Here is a 23,369-nt window from a genome sequence, read left to right as displayed (position 1 = left end):
TATTTTTGCATATTTGTATAGGTGTGAAGTCCGCATTATACAGAGACAGCGCATCATAAAGCTTTATTGGTGAAAAAAAATGCTGACTGAGAATATAGTTTGATGACCATAGAACCCTTGCGATGATCCTAGAACTCTTGGTATTTGTTCACTACGTCAGTTAAAACTACATTTACCCCTCAGACCGAATATTGCGTGCATATTTATGTGAATAAGTACCTTCTGTGTCTCGTTAAAGGGTGATGACATGGAAAAAACGTATCAAAGTTCCACGAGAACATTATCTTAAGAACACATGATAAAAATTTCAACGATCTGCCTTGAACAGAAACTGTAGAAGTGGCCATCCCCAAAATTCGTACTTTTCGTACCCAAAAATCATGGTTTCTCAGGGATTCCTCAGGGACCGCCCATAAACAAATGGTGATTTTATGAGGCGCCTGAGATCCAGCCGAGACCACACCTAACGCAAAATAATTAACCGATTTGCTCAATTTACCTGGGTTGGAGAAAGTGTAGTAATGTTTAAGCTTTGACCCTATATTGTATAATAGCTACTGTTTGTCCCTTCCTCCGGTAGCTATATACACAGTCGCTAGTCCAAGGGCTAGCCAAAACACTTACTCCCTCAAAAACCGCATTTTCGCACGCGGCGTTTTGGAACATACCGGTACCGTGATTGTGCATGGCTCGATAAAGTAGAGCATTATACCACTATAAGAACTGTACCAATCAGCCATATGTATGGTTAACGTTATTTAATCAACCATATTTATCATGGATGACATAGGGCAGAGCATTATATTCGAATCTAGGACATAGGTGATTACTTTAGTGGGATGGGATGATGAAGTGCAGGTCGGTTCTGCTGTCCTCCGCCTATTTTCAATTGATTCGTGGTAGCTTTCTGCTCAAGGAACTTCTAGGAAACGTACTTAATAGTGCAGTTATTCCAGTTGAAGATCCCAGATATAACTCAAGTGATACTTTCCCCGAAGGTCTGATGACATCAAGGTAACAAATTCTACTTCCAGACAACTACTCCTGACAAGTTTACAGTTAACCACCGCTCTAGAAATGGTTGTGGTTTAGGAATAATGGAAATATTTTTGCTCTTTACTTTTCGTCCTCTGTAGCATTAAAAGTAGTATTTGCGAACCAGGATATAATCTGAAATTCAAGGAAGAGAGGAAGGCAGGAAGGGAGAGAAGGTAATTCATCGCCCTGTTCACGACTGGATCAATAGAGACGGAGCACAAGATCGAATTGAGAAAGAATAAGTTACCGGCCATTTTCATTTGAAGGAACCATCCCGGCATTTACGATAACAATGTATAAAAATGGCCCAAAAACATAAAACTGAATGGCAGGACTGATATCCAAACTGTTGTTTTCCCGAATACAAAGCCAGTGTCTCAGCACTGCTCCTCTGTGTCATCAGAATGACCTCGTTAACTGTTGTAGAAAAACTGCTAATTCTTTTTGGTGGAGTGGGGTTGACAGGCAGTTTCCTTCAGTCTTCGGACTGGTTTGATGCGGGCCGCCAATAATTCCTCTCCTTTGTCAACCTCAGGATCACTTGCATGGTATGACTACAATTACTTGTAGCATATATTCCAGTCTTTGTCTGACCATACAGTTTTTACCTTCCACAGTTCCCTCTAGTGGTGGAGGTTATTCTCCTAAGTCTCAACACATGTCCCTTCATCCAGTCCCCTATTCTCATCAGTGTTTCCTACATCCTTTCTTCGCCGATTCTGCGAATAACCTCCTCAACCTTATCAGTCCACGTATCTTCAACGTCCTCCTCGAGCGACACATCTGAAACCCATCGATTCTCTTCTTTTCCAGTTTTCCCACAGTCCATCATTCACTACCACGCAACTATGTGCTCGGAAATTTCTTCCTCGCATTGAACGCAATGTTACCAGTCGACATCTTTTGGCCAGAAATGCCCTCTTTGCCTGTGCTAGCCTGCTTCTTACGCCTTCCTTTCTTCTTCCGTAATGGTAGCAGAATTCCTTCACTTCATTTATTTCTTGGTCCATAATATTAACATTGAGTTTATAGATAATCTAATTTCAGTTATTCTTCACTTCTTATGTCTTTCTTCGGCTTACTCTCAGTTCCTAATCTGTACCCTTTAGACTATTCTTTCCATTCACCAAGTCCTACAATTCTTCCTTACTTTCATTGAGGATAATGTCATCAGTCGATCCCATCATTGATATCCTTCCGCCCTGAACTTTAATCCCGCTTCTGAATCTTTCTTTTATTTCTATCATTGTTTTTTCTGTGTGTGGATAGAACAGCCGGGACGAAAGAGTTCATTCCTGTATTATAACCTTTCTAACTCGAGCACTTCGTTCTTAGTCTTCCATTCTTATTTTCCCCTCTTGGTTTACGTAGGTATTGTATATTTCCGTATAGCTTGTAAGGTTCTTTTAAAAAGTTTGTGTATTTGTTTGTGAATGAATATGAAATGCGTAATGTTTGTTTCATGCAAATTTATTGTGTGAGGGGCCGCGCGGGATTAGTCGAGCGGTCCCCTCGAGTGAAAAGTTTACATTCTTTATGCCGGCACGGTAGCTCAGCGTGTTCGGTCAGAGGGTTAGCTGCTCTCTGTAATAAAAAAACTGAGTCAATCGATCCACAACGAACTTAAACGGATGTCTTACGACGTCCGCCTCGAGCAGATGCAACGAACAAAAGCAAACAAAATGAGATTAAAAAAAAAAAAAAAAAGGAAAAGCGGTCTCAAGCGCTGCAGTCGTGGACTGTGCGGCTGATCCCGGCGGAGGTTCGAGTCCTCCCTCGGGCATGGATGTGTGTGTTTGTCCTTAGGATAATTTAGGTTAAGTAGTGTGTAAGCTTAGGGACTGATGACCTTAGCAGTTAAGTCCCATAAGATTTCATACACATTTGAACACTTTTTTATTGTGTGATGTGTTGTTGAGCGGATGGTGTGCTTAATCAGTTTTACTGTAATCCAAAAAAATTAAACAACTTAATATCTAGAAAACCAGTATGCAATGCCTATAATGAAATCAATCCCTCCGAAATTTACCCCGTCTCGTGAGCACCGATTTCTATGGACCTGTACAACGGACAAAATTCCCTGTGCAAATAAACAATGAAATAAATTTTCCTTAGCTCAACAGTTGCAACGGATGTAATCTTGGTATTCTGTCCTCTCCATAGTAGGCACAGAAAATATTCAATCTTGGCACGGCCGTAAAATAGCTTCGTACAAATAACATCAGTAGATTAGTTGGTAAATGAATAACCTCGCAAATATTCAGTGAAAATACTGGATATTGGCTCAGCGCTGTGCAATGCTCACAGCACTGGAGCTGTTACAAACGTTAATATTTTTCTGATTCTGGCACATTAATATTTTTCTGATTCTGACTGAAAAATCATTTCTTTTAGAAAATATTCATTGGATTCAAATAAACACGACATGGAAGAGGATGAGGCACTGATAAGGCGATATCCTAAGACCAAATGCTTCAGTTTGAAAATTGTAATCAAAATAAAGTTTCACCTTCACAAAATCTGATATGAAATGCTTTACATTAACTTCAGAATCTGTGAACTACTCAACTGTTCTACAATTCACACTGTCGTAATTAGAAACACTTGGATTGCTACATGACAAAAAGTCTGACTTCGTTTGACAAAATAAATTCCAAAATTTTACTTCTCTGTATCACAACTACAAAACACACAATATATTATAAATCGGGTATACCTAATCAACCTGTACATTAAATCTGATCCTGCCGCGGTGGTCTAGCGGTTCTAGGCTCTCAGTCCGGAACCGCGCGACTGCTACGGTCGCAGGTTCGAATCCTGCCTCGGGCAGGGATGTGTGTGATGTCCTTAGGTTATTTAGGTTTAAGTAGTTGTAAGTTCTAGGAACTGATGACCACAGATGTTAAGTCCCATAGTGCTCAGAGCCATTTGAACCATTAAATCTGATGGAAAATACTTGGCTCCTACATTCAAGGGTCATATACTGTAAAAATCAGCGAAATCCACATTGCGTTGCTGCATACTTAAAACTAAATGTACAAAATTTCATCGCCTTGCTGATTTCTTCCACTTGCTTTACCTTAGAGTTACAGTATGAATTCATTACGCTTCTCTAATTGCCATGGACAATGGTCAATATTGTTAACTATCAGTATCACTTCAATTCTCGATAATCTTATTTATAGAAATAACTACGACCTAACATTTAAGGGCTCTGTGTGAGCACAAACAACACCGTTCATCACTTCATTTTATAAAAACTGTATTGTACTGTGTCCATAGCCCAAAAACTAAATTCTCACAGCTAGCCACAAGCTTTTAAGCCTTACATCCTATCTATAACAGAGTGTAACGACAACTGCTACTGTCTCCGCGCGCCCCTACTTACAATCGATTCTGTCACTCGGACAGCATCTTTGGCTCATTGGTATCAAAAATACAATCTCTTCTACATATGACAATCGTTTCAGGTCATTTTTCATGAATTACGTACAAGTGGACCCCACACAAGCTTACACTTAATTTTTGAGAATTTGGATGTTACACCACTTTACACTGTCGAAAGCTTTTTGCCTTTTTTTTGTTGTCAAATCCAGCGAAGGTGTCTTGATTTTTCTTACGTCTTGGTTAGATTATCATACTTGATGTATGGACATCTCCTCTGCCGGAAATTGGGACACGCTTTAGCTTCACCAATGGCTGCTTAGTGAACTAACGACGCATGTACAACCGTTCTTTCAATTCTTCCTGCTACTTACGATTTTTTTCCTGTATCCTATCTGCCTCGCCTGGTCAGAGACACCGTGTCGATTTACACATTTCCATATGGCGTGATCCGTAGTGCTGACTTTTTCAAGTGTATAGAAATCTGTACTGCTTTGTCTCAAGGGTCATATCCCACAACGCACCGCATGTAGCTTTGAATGTGAGAAAGGTGCAACAGACTAAAAAGTAGAGAGAATTTTAATGAGATGTCACAGACAAGGGCAAGAACATCTGTGGTGATTTAACTGTTTAAATTGAGATTAGATGAGACACACTGTTCATTTCGTAGAGCTAAAGTGAGGAGATCCTAGAGACGGTGACACATGCAAGAAAAAGAAAAATACATTTAAAGAAAACTGCCACAGTAATGTTCCTTCTACGGGCCCCCGATAAGAAGTTGCTTAAGGTTACGAAAAAAATTAAAAAAGTCATTTTTTGATTGCACTTTAATTAAAATGCTTATCGTTGATATTTACACTATAAATACTAAAGTGCGCAAGGTAAATCTAAGCTGTTGCAGCCAAGCACGGTGAAATAAAAGTTGGTGGTGGTGATCCGTGGCACGGTGGATTGTACTGACAGATAGAATGTCAAATGCGGACCGATATACGTTCTGCAGCAAGCAGGGGAGAGATTATCCTCAGGAAGACCCTGACAGCCGTTCCCCTCATAGCCTCACCAGGGGACAGACGAACAAAGGTGGTAGACTGGAGGAACCAGGATATGAACCGCGACAGCTCGCTTCCTGTGACAGCTCAGCACACCGAAGGTTAACACATTACAGTGAAGAAAAAACCGACGAAACTCGAACAGTAACGACTCTCTCTCTCTCTCTCTCTCTCTCTTTTTCTCTCTTATATTACAATCTACTTCATTTCCCCTTCTATTTGGCATTTTTCATTTTCTTTTAAAAACATTGTTTTGCCGAAATTTACTGCTTTTTTTTTTAATGTTAGGTATCCGAATGCATTAAGTATTTTGTACCTAAAGTGCAATACACAGCCTACTTTATCATCAAGATAATATTAGAATGAAATGAAATCCTACAGTCGTTTCTCCTCTTGATTCATGTCCGAAGAAATACTGTTTCCACGTGTCGAGATTCGAAGTCTACCTCGCTACATTGTGGGTACAAGCCGACACTCCGTATTTTCTTTTTTCCGTATTATCAACCCCTGTTGCTCTAATCCGCCATCGCTTCCTCACTGCCAAATTGACTTTACCAATTAACTAGTTGTTGTGGATACATTATTTTACTTCGACTCAGTGACTCGTCACTTTTTCCTTTTTTCTTGTGCTTATGTAGTGTAGACACCACACTGAAGTCTACGGGAGAACTCTGTAGCTACCGCTCCATGTATCTCCGAACAATGAAGTCGCCTAATGGCTACCTTCATTGTGAACGCCCGCAGCCTCATAACGTCAAACATGAGGCTGAATGCTGCGTGCTGCGTCACTCAGACCACGTTGAGTCACCAGTTCAACGGGCAGAACAGGTATCTAGATGGATGCCATCCGGAGCCCGGATAGCTCAGTCGGTAGAGCATTAGGCTTTTAACCTAAGGGTCCAGGGTTCAAGTCCCTGTTCGGGCGAAAATTTTAAGTAAATTATGCTCTGCTCCCGTACACATGTTTACACATGTTGTACCACGTATTCTGTTGCATATACTGTACTCAGAAATAAACCTACCCAACTCATTCAGTTTTTAGAAGTATAATTGATTGCCGAGTGACGTAAGTCTTCGTTTCTCACAAACTTTGTGGTACGAATATGATGAATGAAGTTATTGTTTTTTATAGCTAAGTTTATTAAATTCAAGCCACTACGAGTTTCAGGCAGCTACACCCATCTTCACATGATTACATTCACTTGCTATACAGCACATGGTACACGTACATGTTAGCAACATACCTACTGTTGTATACTCATATAAATATGTTCGTCCTACATTGCTTATATAATTTTACGTACAGAAGGTTCTTATATACGTTAGCTAACACTACTATAGTTGCCCTTATCAGACAGTTTAATGTTAATTAACATATTCTTTGCAGTAGTATCTCTATGTAAGATTTGATCATAATATTTACGCTCTATAGATTTTGGTTTCTAATCAAAACACTAGATGCTGTAAAGCACAGTGAGGTATTGTAAATCAGGAATGGAAGAAGAGTGAATGCGTAACCCTTTTCTTTTTTTCACGAGTGATGCAAAATTAGTAGGAGCGGTGATAATTCCTGTCCGCTACAATATGGCTTCATGAAGTCTAAATATAGGATGCACGTTAGTCATTATTTTCCATTGATGTTTGATTGACCCCATATGTCTAGCGAACATATGTATTCGTAATTAAATTCCATTCATATACTGGAAGTTACTATAACCAAAATACTGCTAGCATTCCTCACACGGTACATCAGCGGATTATACGAGGTGTGGCTAGAAAAAAACCGGACTAGTACTGGTGAAACAATTAAACGAAAGCAATAAGGCTGGAAGTCGCGTGGCCTGTCACGTGACTCTCGCTCCACCTACTGCTCGAGTTTCATCTGCCTCCTGCACTCAGTCTGCCCGTGGCGTCTGTTTTAAGTAGTTGACGTTTTGTCTGTGCGTCGGAAAATGTTGAGTGTACAGAAAGAACAGCGTGTTAACATCAAATTTTGTTTCAAACTAGGAAAATCTGGAAGTGAAACGTTTGTAATGTTACAACAAGTGTACGGCGATGATTGTTTATCGCGAACACAAGTGTTTGAGTGGTTTAAACGATTTAAAGATGGCCGCGAAGACACCAGTGATGACACTCGCACTGGCAGACCATTGTCAGCAAAAACTGATCCAAACATTGAAAAAATCGGTAAACTTGTTCGACAAGATCGCCGTTTAACAATCAGAGCAGTGTCTGAGTTAATAGGAGTTGACAAGGAAAGTGTTAGGCAGATTCTTCATGAAAGTTTCAACATGAACAAAGTGTGTTCAAAAATGGTTCCAAAGTGTCTCACAATTGAACAGAAGGAACGCCGAAGAATGATTTGTTCTGACACCCTGGAAAACACTGAAAGTGATCCCACCTTCTTACAAAATCGATGCATTGGAAAAATCGAAATTCAAGGCAATGATGATTGTTTTTTTTGACATCAAAGGGATTGTGCACATTGATTGGGTACCAGAGGGACAAACAGTGAATCAGCATTACTACATTAGCGTCCTGGCTACCCTACGTGAGCGAGTACGGAGAAAACGGAACGATTTGTGGAGAAAAAAGTCATGGATCCTTCACCAAGACAATGCCCCAGCTCACAGTGCGTTGTCAGTGAAGACGTTTTTGGCAAAACACAACATTCCCATCTTAGATCATCCACCCTACTCACCTGATTTGGCCCCCTGTGACTCTTTTCTTTTGCCGGTCGCGGTGGCCGTACGGTTCTAGGCGCTCCAATCCGGAGCGGCGCTGCTGCTGCGGTCGCAGGTTCGAATCCTGGCTCGGGCATGGGTGTGTGTGATGTCCTTAGGTTAGTTAGGTTTAAGTAGTTCTAAGTTCTAGGGGACTAATGACCACAGCAGTTGAGTCCCATAGTGCTCAGAGCCATTTGAACCATTTTGTCAACTCTTTTCTTTTCCCTAAATTCAAGTCAGCTTTGAAAGGAACTAGATTTGAGACTGTTGAAGCAGTAAAAGAAAAAGCGACGGAAGTAACGTATGGACTTACCGAAAATGATCTGCAGCATTGCTATGAACAGTGGAAAATTCGTATGGAGCGGTGTAGAGACCGAGGAGGAGAGTACATTGAAGGAGATAACATGAAATTGTAAATAATTGTAAATAAATGTTTTTTCCGGCATCAGTCCGGTTTTTTTCTAGCCGCACCTCGTATGACGCCAGCATCACATTCAAAATAACAGGTAGGCGTGCCTATAATAATTTCATAAAATCCAGTGGACGTCTTTATTTTTTTTTTTTTTTAAGGCTTCACTTCATGGGCTCTAACAGCAAACATGTTGTAAGAAAATTTGACAATCATAACGACGTCCCCAACGGTTAGAACTTAAATGTATGGCAAATAACGAGTCATTCCATCGCTTGGAGTGAGAGCGTAGAGGACTGCCTAACTGGTTCACAATTTAGCGAAGGCAAAAAAAGTGTCAAATAAGAAAATGTCCAGCAAAGGTCTCCGGCTCTCAGAGTAAATAAGTGAGTTCAAAGAACGGGGGACGAGCAAAAAGTAACGACAATTATTCATTTATCCTTAGGTACTTCGCAGAATATTCACAAAGTTGCATCACCAAAACAGCGTTTACTGGATGCAATGAATTTAACTCTGTCGGTGGAAACGGCTTTTAAAATCGTCCAAACTTATCGCGTATTGCCTCCAGAATCTGTGTCTCTCCTGGTCCGTGACCTGAAAACGCTTCCATTTTGTATCCGTGTTCATTCTGGAGCGTAGAAAAAAGTGACAGGGTTCAGATGCGATGAGATGGGTGGATACGAAACCGTCGTCATTTGGTTTATGGCCGAAACATTGTGACACTAAAAGCTGTGCGACCCCGAACGTTTCGGTGCTGGAGCAACTGATGTGAGCGCTGGAATAGAGGCCGTACTTCCCGCAATGTCGAACATTATGGTTCTAGAAGCTGAAGCTAGTAATGGTGAATAATGATGAAACATCCAGGAGCAAATTCATATCGAATTAACAAGCCAACATTGCTGTCACTTTGGTTCTCACGAGTATTCCTTTACTTCGGTCGTCGTGATAACACTGTCTTCCACTGTCTCAGTTCTTGGTTGCTCTATGGACAAAGTGACGGGTTGCCTAACAGGAAACGGAACTTTATATTAGCACATTGTTCTGCCGCAACTTCAAATCGCCAAACACGAGAAACGGCGTTTATGAAAATGAACACTCTGACCTTACTGTCGTTTCCAAATATGTGCCTGGTTTTTCGACTACAGCGGAGGCACGGTATGTAGTAGAAGCACTACTCCCAGCCACCAACGAATAACGAATTATGCTTTCTTCTTATTACTGTTTACTATCGCTCTTTTCACACAACGGTAACCAGCCTCGAAGTTCGATTGAAGACTGTAGAAAAAAGATATAATAATTCAATGTGGGTTGCGAGCCTGGCGTTCTTTTCTCACGATAATTCTTATATTCGGACCGTATCTGTAGAGATTATCTCGCACTTACTCTAATTTAGAAGGAGCTGTCGCTCAGTACATCAAGCGTAGGCACGGCATACATCGTGCGGCCTTTTCTTGTAATCATCCAACGATTATACTTTACTACAGATGACAGCGAACAGTCTAAGGATGCTTCTGATCGTAACTGATGCATCGGTTTATGTTTACTGAGTAACTTATCGGTCCTATTACATTGCTGTGACGCACTTTCGTTTAACGTACTGCTTTCTGTCCGCTGTATGGTACAGACAAGATTAAGGGAACGGACAGAGTAGGGGCGTACGTTCCGATCTCGGCGGTTGGCCAGACCGGCTCAGAGGGAGTGCATCGGCGGTTGGCGCCTCCTTCCTGGATGACTCACGCTGTCGACCCTCGCGCTCCCCAAGGACAGGCCCGGGAGGGATGTTTGCACCTGGGGAGACTTCCGTAGGAAGTGGATATGACGTCACCGTCCTTTCCTCTGACCACGCGCTCCTCGTTCACTCCGCCAGACACCAGCTAGTGGCTGCACGTAGCACAGTTTCTGCCTTCCCTGCCTTTCTTTGTGCCCAGTGGCGTAAAGGATTTATTTTACCCGTTATGAAATGGTTTCGAATTTAAAAAAAGTAATTTAGTTTCTTATAAAATAATATTTGCTGCTACTAGTACGATTTTTAGTTTCCTCGCGGTTTGTTTTGGAAAATCCTTACCATTTAGTGCGTTTTTCGTGTAAAATGACCGCTGAGTGGAGTAGGTAGCGCGTATTTCGTGTTGACTTCCGTCTCAGAATCTTCGATGGACCGCCACTAGCAGCGGAGGCTGACCCATTGACAGAGCTAGCCTCTCTTATTGGCGAAACGTCGGAAAGATCGTTAAACAAACGTCTGCCTAAGGATTATACACAGTAAGCAACAGACAGTACGTGAACAAACTTTGGAGTGAATGATATCTTGAGAGCATAAGATGATTTCAACAAAAGTAAAAGAAGGCTAATGCAATGTAGTCGAATTAAATGAGGCGAAACTGAGAGAATTAGGTAAGAACACGAAATACGAAAAGTGGTAGATGCAAAGCAAAGTACGAGTAACTTATGAATGCCAATGTATAGAGGATATAAAATGGAAACTTGCTCTAGCAAGAAAATATTTCTAAAATTGCCTCAGTGGTAACACCGGTTCCCGTTAGTGCTCAGAAGTTAAGCGCTGTTGGGCTTGGTTAGAACTTGGATGGGTCACCGTTCGGGTCTGCCAAGTGCTGTTGGCAAGCGGAGTGCACTCAGCCCTTGTGAGGCCAATTGAGGAGCTACTTGGCTGGTCGATGTGTTTCGGGAAACGGAAGATTTGCACGCAAGGTATGGCCTGCTCGCTCTTTCGGTTTGAATCCCACACAGCATGTCTGGGATACACTAAGCAGACGGGCTCCATCACGTCAGCACCCACACAAATCGCTCTCCAAGACTTGCGAGCAGCTCTGAAGGAAGACTGGGCGTTATTGCCTTAAATGACACTGATGACGTTAACCACAGCATGCTCTGTCGTTGTCAGGCCTGAATTGCTGCCAGAGATTCCAAGATGCTACTCCCGACAGGTGTAAAATGAATGTGCGCAACGGAAATACTGAACGCGAAAATGAAAAACTGGCTCTGAGCACTATGGGGCTTAACTTCTGAGGTCATCAGTCCCCTAGAACTTAGAACTACTTAAACCTAACTAACCTAAGGACATCACACACATCCATGACCGAGGCAGGATTCGAACCTGCGACCGTAGCGGTCACGCGGTTCCAGACTGAAGCGCCTAGAACCGCTCGGTCACCCCGGCCGGCCGAAAATGAAGATTTGGCCCTGTTTGACTACCCCCTGAAGCAGATCATAGGATCTGTTAATGGTGATTATCTCCTTCTTGCTCTTTAACATATAAATTACAACGTAAACATAAATGAATGATTAAAGGAACTAGTAACTACCAATTGATAAATGCTGTTTCCACTTATACATTTAATGTAGGTTAAAACGCTTTTATATTACAAATGTTTATATATCAATTCCAGTGGACATAAAGGGATACAAATGAATTTCCTAACTAATACGATTGATCAATTGCACAAATCCGCCCATTTTTATGGCTACGCTATCTAATATAAATAACGCGAGACGAGTGACACCATCTACGTACCAAACAGTAGAAGACACCATTTTCAAAGATGTTCTACAGTGGTGTGCAACCGCAGTGGAAATAAAATTTAAGTGATGACAGCTGTTTAGCTTTATAGCCCTAATAAGCAGAAGGAGTTAACAATATCAACGTATGTACTGCGTCCGGTTCGTCGGAGTGATGGTTCTCGTACACATCTGTGACGATGGAAGGACCCCAGCCACAAAATAAAACTCTTTCAAGCACTAGGATGGCAGAAGGCGGTCCTCTGACTATTATAGCCTAATACTGTCTTGTCCTCTCTGTGTTCTACAGACAAGAAACGCGAACTCCCAGCCACAAGGACGGAGTTCAGTTAACGTCTCTCCGTGAGTATAGACAGAAGAAGTGCTGTCAATCACTGAAAGCTGCGTACTCAGCGACGACTACCTACGCGGAGGCGAAGTTCAGAATCGTATAAGTTCGCAACAGTACAGTGCCTAACAGTTCTAACTATAAAATCTCCAGAGAACAAAGACAGCAGGTCAGCCTGTACCAAAAAAAGCTGATACTGAGCGACCGTCAAACTCGGGCGCTCAAAACGGAAGACTTCTTCAAAATGGTTCATATGGCTCTGAGCACTATGGGACTTAACATCTGTGGTCACCATTCCCCTAGAACTTAGAACTACTTAAACCTCACTAACCTAAGGACATCACACACATCCATGCTCGAGGCAGGATTCGAACCTGCGACCGTAGCGGTCACACGGTTCCAGACTGAAGCGCCTAGAACCGCACGGCCACACCGGCCGGCCGGAAGACTTCGTCTCTCCCCCGCTGGCTTCCCAGTAAAGTTCGGCTCCCCTCCCTCATAACTCAAAGCGAATGATATTCCTGAAACCACGGAATATTCTCCTTCTCTACAGATTCTTCCGAACGCCGGCGAACCATATTTTAGTCTTTTGTTGTCCAGCGCGGAAAGTCTGCGAGGAAATACCTATACTCATACAACAGTACGCTTATCAGAGTAAAAATCCTCGGAAATAATCCAGCCTGCGATTACCGAGGTAGCGCTTCCTCCTTCCTCCCTGCTGCGTCCAAGATTTTCAGAGTTTCCGAAGCATTATCCTGTTATCCTTCCAGCCCCGCTACAACACCGTCCGGCCGCCGCTATATTGTGCTTCAGTGCTCACGTGCCCAGACCCTCCGTCTTGGCTACTTCGTGTGTCAAGCAGGACCAACGGACCTGTGCGTACTTTTCCACCCAGTTACGCCTGCCGTTGCATTTCCACTGGCGCTCCAACCTCTACTAGTATATGCAATTATTCATTACGCCGTTTTGATAATAAAGACACTCCGTCACCTTTCATGCAATAAGCGTTAACAACTATTTAGAAGGTGTATCTGACAATGTCAGTCTTCTTTAAATATTCATATGTACGATGTGTACAACCTACCAAATGATACCTAATTCCGGTTGTAAATCACAGCAAGGTATATACACTCCTGGAAATGGAAAAAAGAACACATTGACACCGGTGTGTCAGACCCACCATACTTGCTCCGGACACTGCGAGAGGGCTGTACAAGCAATGATCACACGCACGGCACAGCGGACACACCAGGAACCGCGGTGTTGGCCGTCGAATGGCGCTAGCTGCGCAGCATTTGTGCACCGCCGCCGTCAGTGTCAGCCAGTTTGCCGTGGCATACGGAGCTCCATCGCAGTCTTTAACACTGGTAGCATGCCGCGACAGCGTGGACGTGAACCGTATGTGCAGTTGACGGACTTTGAGCGAGGGCGTATAGTGGGCATGCGGGAGGCCGGGTGGACGTACCGCCGAATTGCTCAACACGTGGGGCGTGAGGTCTCCACAGTACATCGATGTTGTCGCCAGTGGTCGGCGGAAGGTGCACGTGCCCGTCGACCTGGGACCGGACCGCAGCGACGCACGGATGCACGCCAAGACCGTAGGATCCTACGCAGTGCCGTAGGGGACCGCACCGCCACTTCCCAGCAAATTAGGGACACTGTTGCTCCTGGGGTATCGGCGAGGACCATTCGCAACCGTCTCCATGAAGCTGGGCTACGGTCCCGCACACCGTTAGGCCGTCTTCCGCTCACGCCCCAACATCGTGCAGCCCGCCTCCAGTGGTGTCGCGACAGGTGTGAATGGAGGGACGAATGGAGACGTGTCGTCTTCAGCGATGAGAGTCGCTTCTGCCTTGGTGCCAATGATGGTCGTATGCGTGTTTGGCACCGTGCAGGTGAGCGCCACAATCAGGACTGCACACGACCGAGGCACACAGGGCCAACACCCGGCATCATGGTGTGGGGAGCGATCTCCTACACTGGCCGTACACCACTGGTGATCGTCGAGGGGACACTGAATAGTGCACGGTACATCCAAACCGTCATCGAACCCATCATTCTACTATTCCTAGACCGGCAAGGGAACTTGCTGTTCCAACAGGACAATGCACGTCCGCATGTATCCCGTGCCACCCAGCGTGCTCTAGAAGGTGTAAGTCAACTACCCTGGCCAGCAAGATCTCCGGATCTGTCCCCCATTGAGCATGTTTGGGACTGGATGAAGCGTCGTCTCACGCGGTCTGCACGTCCAGCACGAACGCTGGTCCAACTGAGGCGCCAGGTGGAAATGGCATGGCAAGCCGTTCCACAGGACTACATCCAGCATCTCCACGATCGTCTCCATGGGAGAATAGCAGCCTGCATTGCTGCGAAAGGTGGATATACACTGTACTAGTGCCGACATTGTGCATGCTCTGTTGCCTGTGTCTATGTGCCTGTGGTTCTGTCAGTGTGATCATGTGATGTATCTGACCCCAGGAATGTGTCAATAAAGTTTCCCCTTCCTGGGACAATGAATTCACGGTGTTCTTATTTCAATTTCCAGGAGTGTAGATGAGTGCTTGGTAGGTGCGAAATTATAGCCGCCTTACACGTTCGTCACATCCCATAACCAGTTGTCGGAATGTGTGTGCAATTCTGTTAAGTTGAAAGAAAAAAAAAAAACATATTCGTCTACTGCTATGCATGTTGCAGCTGTTTACGTTCTGTATTCATTGTTTCTACTTTGCTATTACCTGTTGACACTGTTTTGTGGCAAAATGAACGCAACGTTGCAAAATTTACATTTGTTACTTTAATTTTCGACACCAGAGCAGATACAAGGGTTAAGGAATCTTTCCCTGAGGCTTTTGTCTGGAGTGTGAAGTTCTGTGCTTTCCTTGCTCGATACGTTCTCAACGCTGTACCTGGTAAGTGTTGTTCCTCGCAGCATCGCCGTAGAGAGCACGACTCGGCACTCTGCTGCAGAGGTAGCCCCTCCAGGCAGGCACTCCTGCGTCGTGTTAACTGTCTGGGCGCTCGGCTGTGTGTGCTTGCCACGTGATTAGCTTGCAGTTGCTGCTGGGGTCTGCAGTTTTCTCTAGCAGCAGCCGAGTGTGGCGATCTGAGAAGAGCAACGGCGAGCCTTCTGCCTTTGCTATGTGGATGGACAGTGGAGGGAAAAGCGTGCACTGGGAGAGGATACATGTCGCACGCGCGCCCTCAGCTCGGTGCGTCAGCGCACCTGACAATGATGTCCTGTCTGATTGCCGAAATATTGTGCCCGATGGACGCTGTGAATCGGCAGTACGTTCGGGGACTGCTCGATGAACAAATACGGCGGGAGAAATTGAACAATGTAGAGTCGTTCGACTGCCCCACAGACTCCCGTGTGGAGGTCATAAAAATAAGCATCCCTGGCGTAGGGAAGCAACTGAAACAGTGGAAAATAAATACGTCGCCAGTTCCAGATGGAATCCCAATTTGGTTTCACACAGAGTACACTGTGGCATCATCCCCTTACTTAGCTTGTATTATATGAAGATGGTATCTGTTCCGTAGGAAATGTCCGACAGAACAGATACCATCTTCATATATATATATAGTTGAGGCTCACCGGCCATTTGACATCTTCTGTGCAGATGCACAGTGCCCGAACTCTTACGGGAATCGTCAGTAAAGCCGCGAGTAACGAGTATAATTGGCAGGAGCACTATGAATATAGTGCGGGGCAATAAGTTGCGAATTTCGGCCTCACTGGAGGCGTGCCAGAGATAAGTCCCTGCAGTCGCACTATCCTCTGGGCCCTCGGTGGCTCAGATGGATAGAGCGTATGACATGTAAGCAGGAGATCCCGGTTTCGAGTCCCGGTCGGGGCACACATTTTCAACTGCCCCGTTGACTTCTATCAACGCCTGTATGCAGCTAAGGGTATTCATTTCATTGTAATTAGCTTGTATTTATTGTGAATCTCTCTCCCAGGGTGAAGTGGCTGGAAATAAGCACAGGAGAGTCCTGCCCGGACCCGCAAAATTACGTACCAATATACTTAACGTCGGTTTGCTGCAGAATTCATGAAGGCAATCTGATTTAGAATAGAATAAATCGTCTTGACTCAGAAAGGGTTCTGTGCACAAATCAACACAGATTTAGAAATCATCGCTCGTGCGAAACTCAACGTGTCCTTTTTTCGCTTGATATCATACAGACCGTGGATGCAGGGCAGCAGGCAGATTCCATATTCCTAGATATCCGGACAGCCTTTGACAGGGTTCTCCACTGCAGACTGTTGACAATGGTACCCATATATGCGAGTGGCTCAAAGACTTTTTAAGTAGCGGAACCCAGTGCTTTGTCCTCGACAGGGAGCGTTCATCAGAGACAGGTGTCATCAGGAAGGTGCCAGGTATGTATGACTGGACCGCACTTATCCTCTGTATACATAAATGACCTGGCGGACAGCGTTTGCAGCAATTTACGGCTGATTGCTGACGATGCTGTGGTGTATGGGAAGGCGTCGTCCTTCAGTTACAGTAGTGGGATGTAAGATGACCTAGTCATAATTTCTAGATGGTATGGTGTATGGCAGCTTGCTCTAAATGTTGGGGAATGTAAGCTAATGCAGATGACTAGAAAACACAATCTTGTAACGTTAGAATACAGCATTAGTAGTGTCGTGCTTGACACAGTTACGTCGTTGAAATATCTGTGCGTATCGTTGCAGTGCCGTATGAAATGGAATGAGCACGTCAGGTTGATAGTCGGGGACGCCAGCGCTCGACTTCGTTTTGTTCGGAGAAGTTTTGGAAAGTGTTGCGCATCTATAAAGCAGACGTCATATAGATCGCTAGTGCGGCCCATTCTTCAGTACTGCTCGAGTGTGTGGGTCCCAAACCAGCTTGGCTTAAAGAAGACATCGAAACAGTTCAGAGGCGTGCTCCTAGACCTGTTACCGGTAAGTTCGATCAGCACGGAAGTGTTACGGAAATGCTTCGTGAGGTCAAACTGGAATCACTGGAGGAAAGACGACGTTCTTTTCGCGAGACAACTGTTGAGAAAATTTAGAGGACCGGCATTTGAGGCCGACTGCAGATCGATTGTACTGCCGCCAACGTACATATCGCGTAAGCAACGCGAAGATAAGAAACGAGAAACTACAGCTCGTACAGAGAGTTATAGACAGTCGGTCTTCCCTTCCTCCATTTGCGAGTGGATCAGGAAAGGAAATGGCTAGTAGTGGTACATGGTACCCATTGTCTCACTTCCAACGGTGGCTTGCGGAGTATGTATGTAGATGTAGACTCGATGCCCAGTCCTGTTAGACCACTGTTGCTGTTAGAGGCGGCAGTTCACATCTGCATCTTCGCTCAGCAAGACACCTTACGGTGTTTGGCGGAGGGCACATTGTGTATCACTAAGCGGGGGGGGGGGGGGGGGGGGGGCGTTTATCTGCCCGCGCCGGCTGTACCGAGCTTTTCACTCCGGCCACAACACGGCGCCGCGTAGGAATTCACTACTGTGCGTTCCGTTGGCTCACTTTTCTTGACGAGCAGGGAGTTTTTTCGGGTAGTTTGCGCTCAAATAATCCGTTGCAGTGCACATTGGTGATGTTCGTGACTGCCCACTGTAATACGTGGTCCGTGGCGGCAACAACATAGGCTGGAATGTGCACTGCTTGGATCAGCACTTACAAATAAATGCTGTAGTTTGAAATCTATCTGCCAACAGACCACTTGTTGCCTTCGGACTGTACCAAACCGTATGGATTCACGCAGCGCGAGATCTCTTTCGCAGTCCATTCGTTGGCAAATGAAATATATCAACATTTGTCGCCATATCAAAACGAAGTCTTTAAAGAAACTTTCTATATCTGCCGTTAACGTCCTCCTTAGCATTGCAGTGTTCTTTTGATTTATTTGAGAAACTGACTGTGCGTAATAAACTGCAATTTTTTTTCCTTTTTTATCCTTTACCTAAACATGTATAAACACATTGGTGCCGGGGAAATGTTTGGGTAAAGAATGAAAAATAGAAAACATTGTGTTTTGCAGAAGATGGAGTTTTAAAAAACTAAATTTAATTAGCAAATAGGGAAAATGGCAACTTCTAATTCCAGCAAGATGATAGTAAAAGCCCGTTGAATATCACAAATTTGTGTCTTTGACAGAGCGATTCAAGAATGGCGTAAGCCGAACTTCCGCAGCAAAACCACACACTGTACAAGGTTAAAAATACTGTCCCATGCTCTCAACGCTCGGGATGATACCCTTTGATGTGATAAGACTGCGAAATACAGCACAGTGTCGGGATGATTAAATCATGATAATCTTGCAGCGTGCTATATTTTTGTCTGCGCTGGGTGTTCCTGCTATTGGTATTTGTTGTTGATAAATCATACCTCACATGGAGATAGACTTTTAATACCGAAACCGACAATTTAAAATTTTCGCCCGAACAGGGACTTGAACCCTGGACCCTTAGGTTAAAAGCCTAATGCTCTACCGACTGAGCTATCCGGGCTCTGTTGGGTGAAGAGTTGGAAACACGTTATCCAACGTGTGACGCACTGTTGATGTTGCGTAGGAGGCGCTTGGCCCCGTTATGTATACAGTATTATCGGGCAGCGAGCGGCTGGGGAAAGGTTGGTTGCACCCGGGAAAACTTGCTTTGGCGATTTGGTGTACTGAAGGACGTAAGCCATGCGTCACCTCATAATCCATTTTTCGCAATTACGATGCGATATCTGTATAGCATATGTCGCATTGTACGTGTTACGAAGGTAGCGTGGCCGAGCGGTCTAAGGCGCTGGTTTTAGGCACCAGTCCGAAAGGGCGTGGGTTCGAATCCCACCGCTGCCAAAATTTTTGAAAAAAGGTAGAATTTTAAAAATGTAACATGTCTAGTGCTAATTTTACTGTTCCTAATGTTCTACCGACTGAGCTACCCGGCGTGTCATATGGAGAAGGCTTTGTCCTCTGCAGACTCTTGAATAAATGCGGATGGAATGACATGGGAGCCGTTCGTCCTTGTGTTAAGAGTACAAACGTTCTAGGTTCACAGTCTACGTAACAGGTGGACGGCTATCCAGCTTGATTCCTTGTGCGATAAAACGCGCAATTGCATGTAACGTGTGCCACTCTTCAGCCACGTGAATTGGTTTCCATGTACAACATGGAAAATTAACGACATACTAAAATGAAGGGAACGCAGATATAGCTCATGCGACAGTGAGTAGAGCCAGAATGCTGTCGTAAAGAACTAGTAAGTATGCACAACGAGAACAGAGATCGATAAGGAAGAGATGCTCACCAACAATAAAAGAGAAAATGCACTACGTGATTTGCATGTGAAAAGATCGGGTCAAGAAACTAGAATTTAAATCCAGCGAAAATAATGAATCGGAGCCGGAGAGAGAGAGAGAGAGAGAGAGAGAGAGAGAGAGAGAGAGAGAGGGGACGAGGAGGTGGAGGAAGGGCGGGGGAAGGTAAAAAGTGAATTATCTGCAAAGCCGGCGGTGAGAATTGCAAACGTTACACGTTACACGTGTTTGTATACGTATCGTCAGTTTTTCTTTCATCTAAGCTGTGCTCCAAAACTCGGTCGTTACTTCTGAATACATCCCCCATTTGCCATCTTCTTTTCTTTTTTTTTCGTTAAAAGGTTAATAAAGCTTTGTATGTACGAGTTTCTCTTACGGACGTCTATTTCCTGTATAAACGTCACTTAGAACTTCGAAAATCTCTCTTGCTACTACCTCCCAGCTACCTCCATTCACAATCAGCGTGTGGTACTGCAAGACAAGAACAGTTTCTCTTGGACTAATGTTTAATACGAAGAGATCATCATCCAAGAAGTTTAGACGACAGCAGAAGGTAGTGAAACACTTGCGGAACAGGTGGAAGAAAGAGTAATAGATGCTGCTCAAACACTTCCATGAGGCTCATCGTGCAAGAACAGGTACAGGAAGAATCTAGGGGGATGATGTCGTTCTTCTTCAGGAGGATGTTCGTCCACGCCACATGTGGAAGAAAACGCAGACCGATCTTCATGAGGGAAGAGAGGGAAAGATACGAACTGTGCCTTGCAAACTTTGGAAGGGTCCACAATTTAACGTCTCCTTCAGCTGGTCATCTCTCTAGAAGCTGATCAAGGTAGGGAGGATGTTGCCGGATGATACTTTTAATTATAGATACTCTGGCAATATTCGTTATTCATGAGATCATCTAGTGTTTATTCCATGATGTACGTTCGTTTGTGAGAAATAAATCATAGATCTATTGGAATCACGCTGTTGTGTGTCCATAATACTGCTGTTTTTAGAATGGAATATTAGTAGCTGTTCTGGACTAGGTGACAAACCCGGAATGCCCGGGTATTCATTTTACCAATATCTATTACCAATTCTCTACTACAAATGAAAAAAAATAGCTACGTTTGTAGTTTCGTTTCCATGTATGCGTCAGAAAAGCTTCGAAGTTATGAAACAGCCGTACAAAGAAATATGCCTAAAGTACAAATGTATAAGTACAGTACTCCAGACATTATCTGTAAGCTGGGCACGGCTTCTTCGTGTGTCTACAACGCGACTTTGTAAAAGCATCTATGGCAGTACCTCTTCATAGCTGTATAGGATGGTTTGTGGGATTAAAGGGACCAGACCCATAGCTGTATAGACAGCTATTGTTTTCGCCTTCAGACGTTTGCGCTTCGCAGTTGAAACCCGTCAAAAGTGCTGCCAGGCGTCAGGGATCTCCTTAAGCTGACTCGACAGTATGATCATCGTAGCAGTAAAGAATAAATGTATTAAAACTCCATGCATGGCGCGACAATTTTTCACGTAGTTTAGTGTTTGTGACGTCATATCTCGAACTGTGTATGGTACTATGTATGGTACAGTTTTGTAGGTGCATTTAGCGGCATATCTCGGTACTGTCTGCTGAGTTATTTGCGAATAGTGTTAGTAGCACTCAAGTAATAAATTTAAATGTCATGCATGATGCGGCAGTTCTTCACGCATCTCCTTGTTTATGACGTCTTATCTCATGATCTATGATAAGTGAGTGGTAATTATCCCCACAGCCGATTGTTGCCTGACAGTAGGGGGTATGTGTACTGAGTTCTATTGAAATCGGTCTAGCAGTTTAGGAGGAGATGACAAACATACAAACACAGTCACATACGTACGTACATTTCTGTACCATATATAGATTGCTTTAAATTCATTTAAATTGTCGTGAAAAAGATTTGTCTGGGAACTTACACTATATTCTTTATTTACTTTAGTCAGACAGTTGCCAAGAACCGAAAAAGTACCGTGAACCGTTCGATAAACAAACCGCGACCGAGTACGGATCCTGGTAGCGAAGCCGATTTCACGCGTACAAATATCGCCGGTTGGGCTTGGGCAACAGGCCAAGCGTCCCACGTTACACGTCACCTGTTACAGTTACTCATCGGCATGCTGACAGCAAATTTCCTTGCTGGGAACATCGCATAGAAGAGCCCGGATAGCTCAGTCGGTAGAGCATTAGGCTTTTAACCTAAGGGTCCAGGGTTCAAGTCCCTGTTCGGTCGAAAATTTTATGTTAAATATTTTGTCTAATAGACCGCAGCCTGCTTACTTAAAATACGAAGAAAAACGAGAGAAATATTCAATTTTTATCCATTACAGATGTAGAACACTAAGACTGTAGTGAACAAACGGTTTCAGAAATAACTGCAATCAGTTGTCTTTTGTGATGGTATAATTTTTATTTTACTGCGATTGGTTTTAAGTCGTCTAGCGACTCATCATCAGATGCTACACAGTTCTATTGATAGCTATAGTATTAAAGGGCTCTTTGTGCTGTGTGATAAGCATAACTGCAAAAAATGAACAACTTGTGCACCAGTGTTAATCCCACGGATTTAAATTACACTACTATCCCAAAAATCGTACAATCGACTACTAATAACTGTGTACCATCCGATGATAAGTGCCAAGGCGACTCGAAACTACTAACGCTAAAATGAAAATAATATAACATAGCCAAAGGCAACTGGCTGCAGTTATTTCTAAAAAACTTTAAACAAAACAACGTCTCAATATCCCAGATTGGGAATACTGATTTTAGTACAAGGTACGGTACGAACAGGTCCCAGATTCTGAAACTAATTTGCGGTATCTTGTGATCAGTCTACTGTAATTGAAATCAGCAGTGACATGGCTCAAGTACCGAATGAACCATAAATGAAACTGAAATGAAATGGCAGTTAATTTTCAAGGACGTTACTGATGCTACGTTTCACACAAATAAACTTAATGATTTTGGAGAAAATCATTTCATTTGTGGTTCCAACATACAGTAAGTAAGGCAGCCACTGTGCAGACATTTTTAACGATATTACCTTACTATCTCATCATAGAGATTGTTATTTTTACCACTGTAAAGTATTATATAGATCAAATGTACGTAAGGTTACGTAACTTCTCACGTAACTCAGCAGCTAATTTCTACATCTTAAGGTTAGATTGTACTCTGAATTCCAGCAAGCTGTTACGGGGGTAATGTTGCTAATAATGTCGAAATCTGATATTACAGAAAAAACTGTATTTATTTCCAGTATACGGTATGCATAAGAGATCATGGGTCTGCTCTCATACGCCCAAATGAAAAGTACTACCGACTGTAATCGAAAAATGTATGCACAAATAACATCGAACTTCTGCTATAGTGACTTCCTTCGTACGTACTCTACGCGTTTTAATGGTCATGCCACTATTATGAGGTGGATTTCGTTCAGTTTTATGCAGTGTATTGTGTTCGTACCATCCATATGTGCCCGCTCTTTAAAGTATGGCAGCGGCACGTATATCGTAATGTAGAGGCAAACAGCAATTGTTTAGTCAGTGCGTTTACGAGTGAAAAAGTTTATCTTGTAGA

General features: G+C 43.7%; 1 protein-coding gene and 4 non-coding genes across 5 annotated transcripts in view; 4 read left to right on the top strand and 1 right to left on the bottom strand.

Moving 5' to 3' along the window:
* LOC124545856 overlaps window positions 1-23,369 on the top strand; it is a 1,204,377-nt gene that overhangs the window by 218,890 nt on the left and 962,118 nt on the right. The gene's annotated exons all lie outside the window — the stretch shown is intronic.
* Window positions 6,324-6,396, top strand: Trnak-uuu. The gene has a single exon. It is a non-coding gene; the product is annotated as a tRNA-Lys (tRNA).
* On the bottom strand, window positions 18,894-18,966 carry Trnak-uuu. Its single transcript has one exon. It is a non-coding gene; the product is annotated as a tRNA-Lys (tRNA).
* On the top strand, window positions 19,225-19,304 carry Trnal-uag. Its single transcript has one exon. It is a non-coding gene; the product is annotated as a tRNA-Leu (tRNA).
* Trnak-uuu lies at window positions 21,948-22,020 on the top strand. The gene has a single exon. It is a non-coding gene; the product is annotated as a tRNA-Lys (tRNA).

This window comes from Schistocerca americana, chromosome 8 (genome assembly GCF_021461395.2).
Source record: "Schistocerca americana isolate TAMUIC-IGC-003095 chromosome 8, iqSchAmer2.1, whole genome shotgun sequence".
Classification (NCBI taxonomy): domain Eukaryota; kingdom Metazoa; phylum Arthropoda; class Insecta; order Orthoptera; family Acrididae; genus Schistocerca; species Schistocerca americana.
This window is presented reverse-complemented; position numbering and strand designations above follow the sequence as displayed.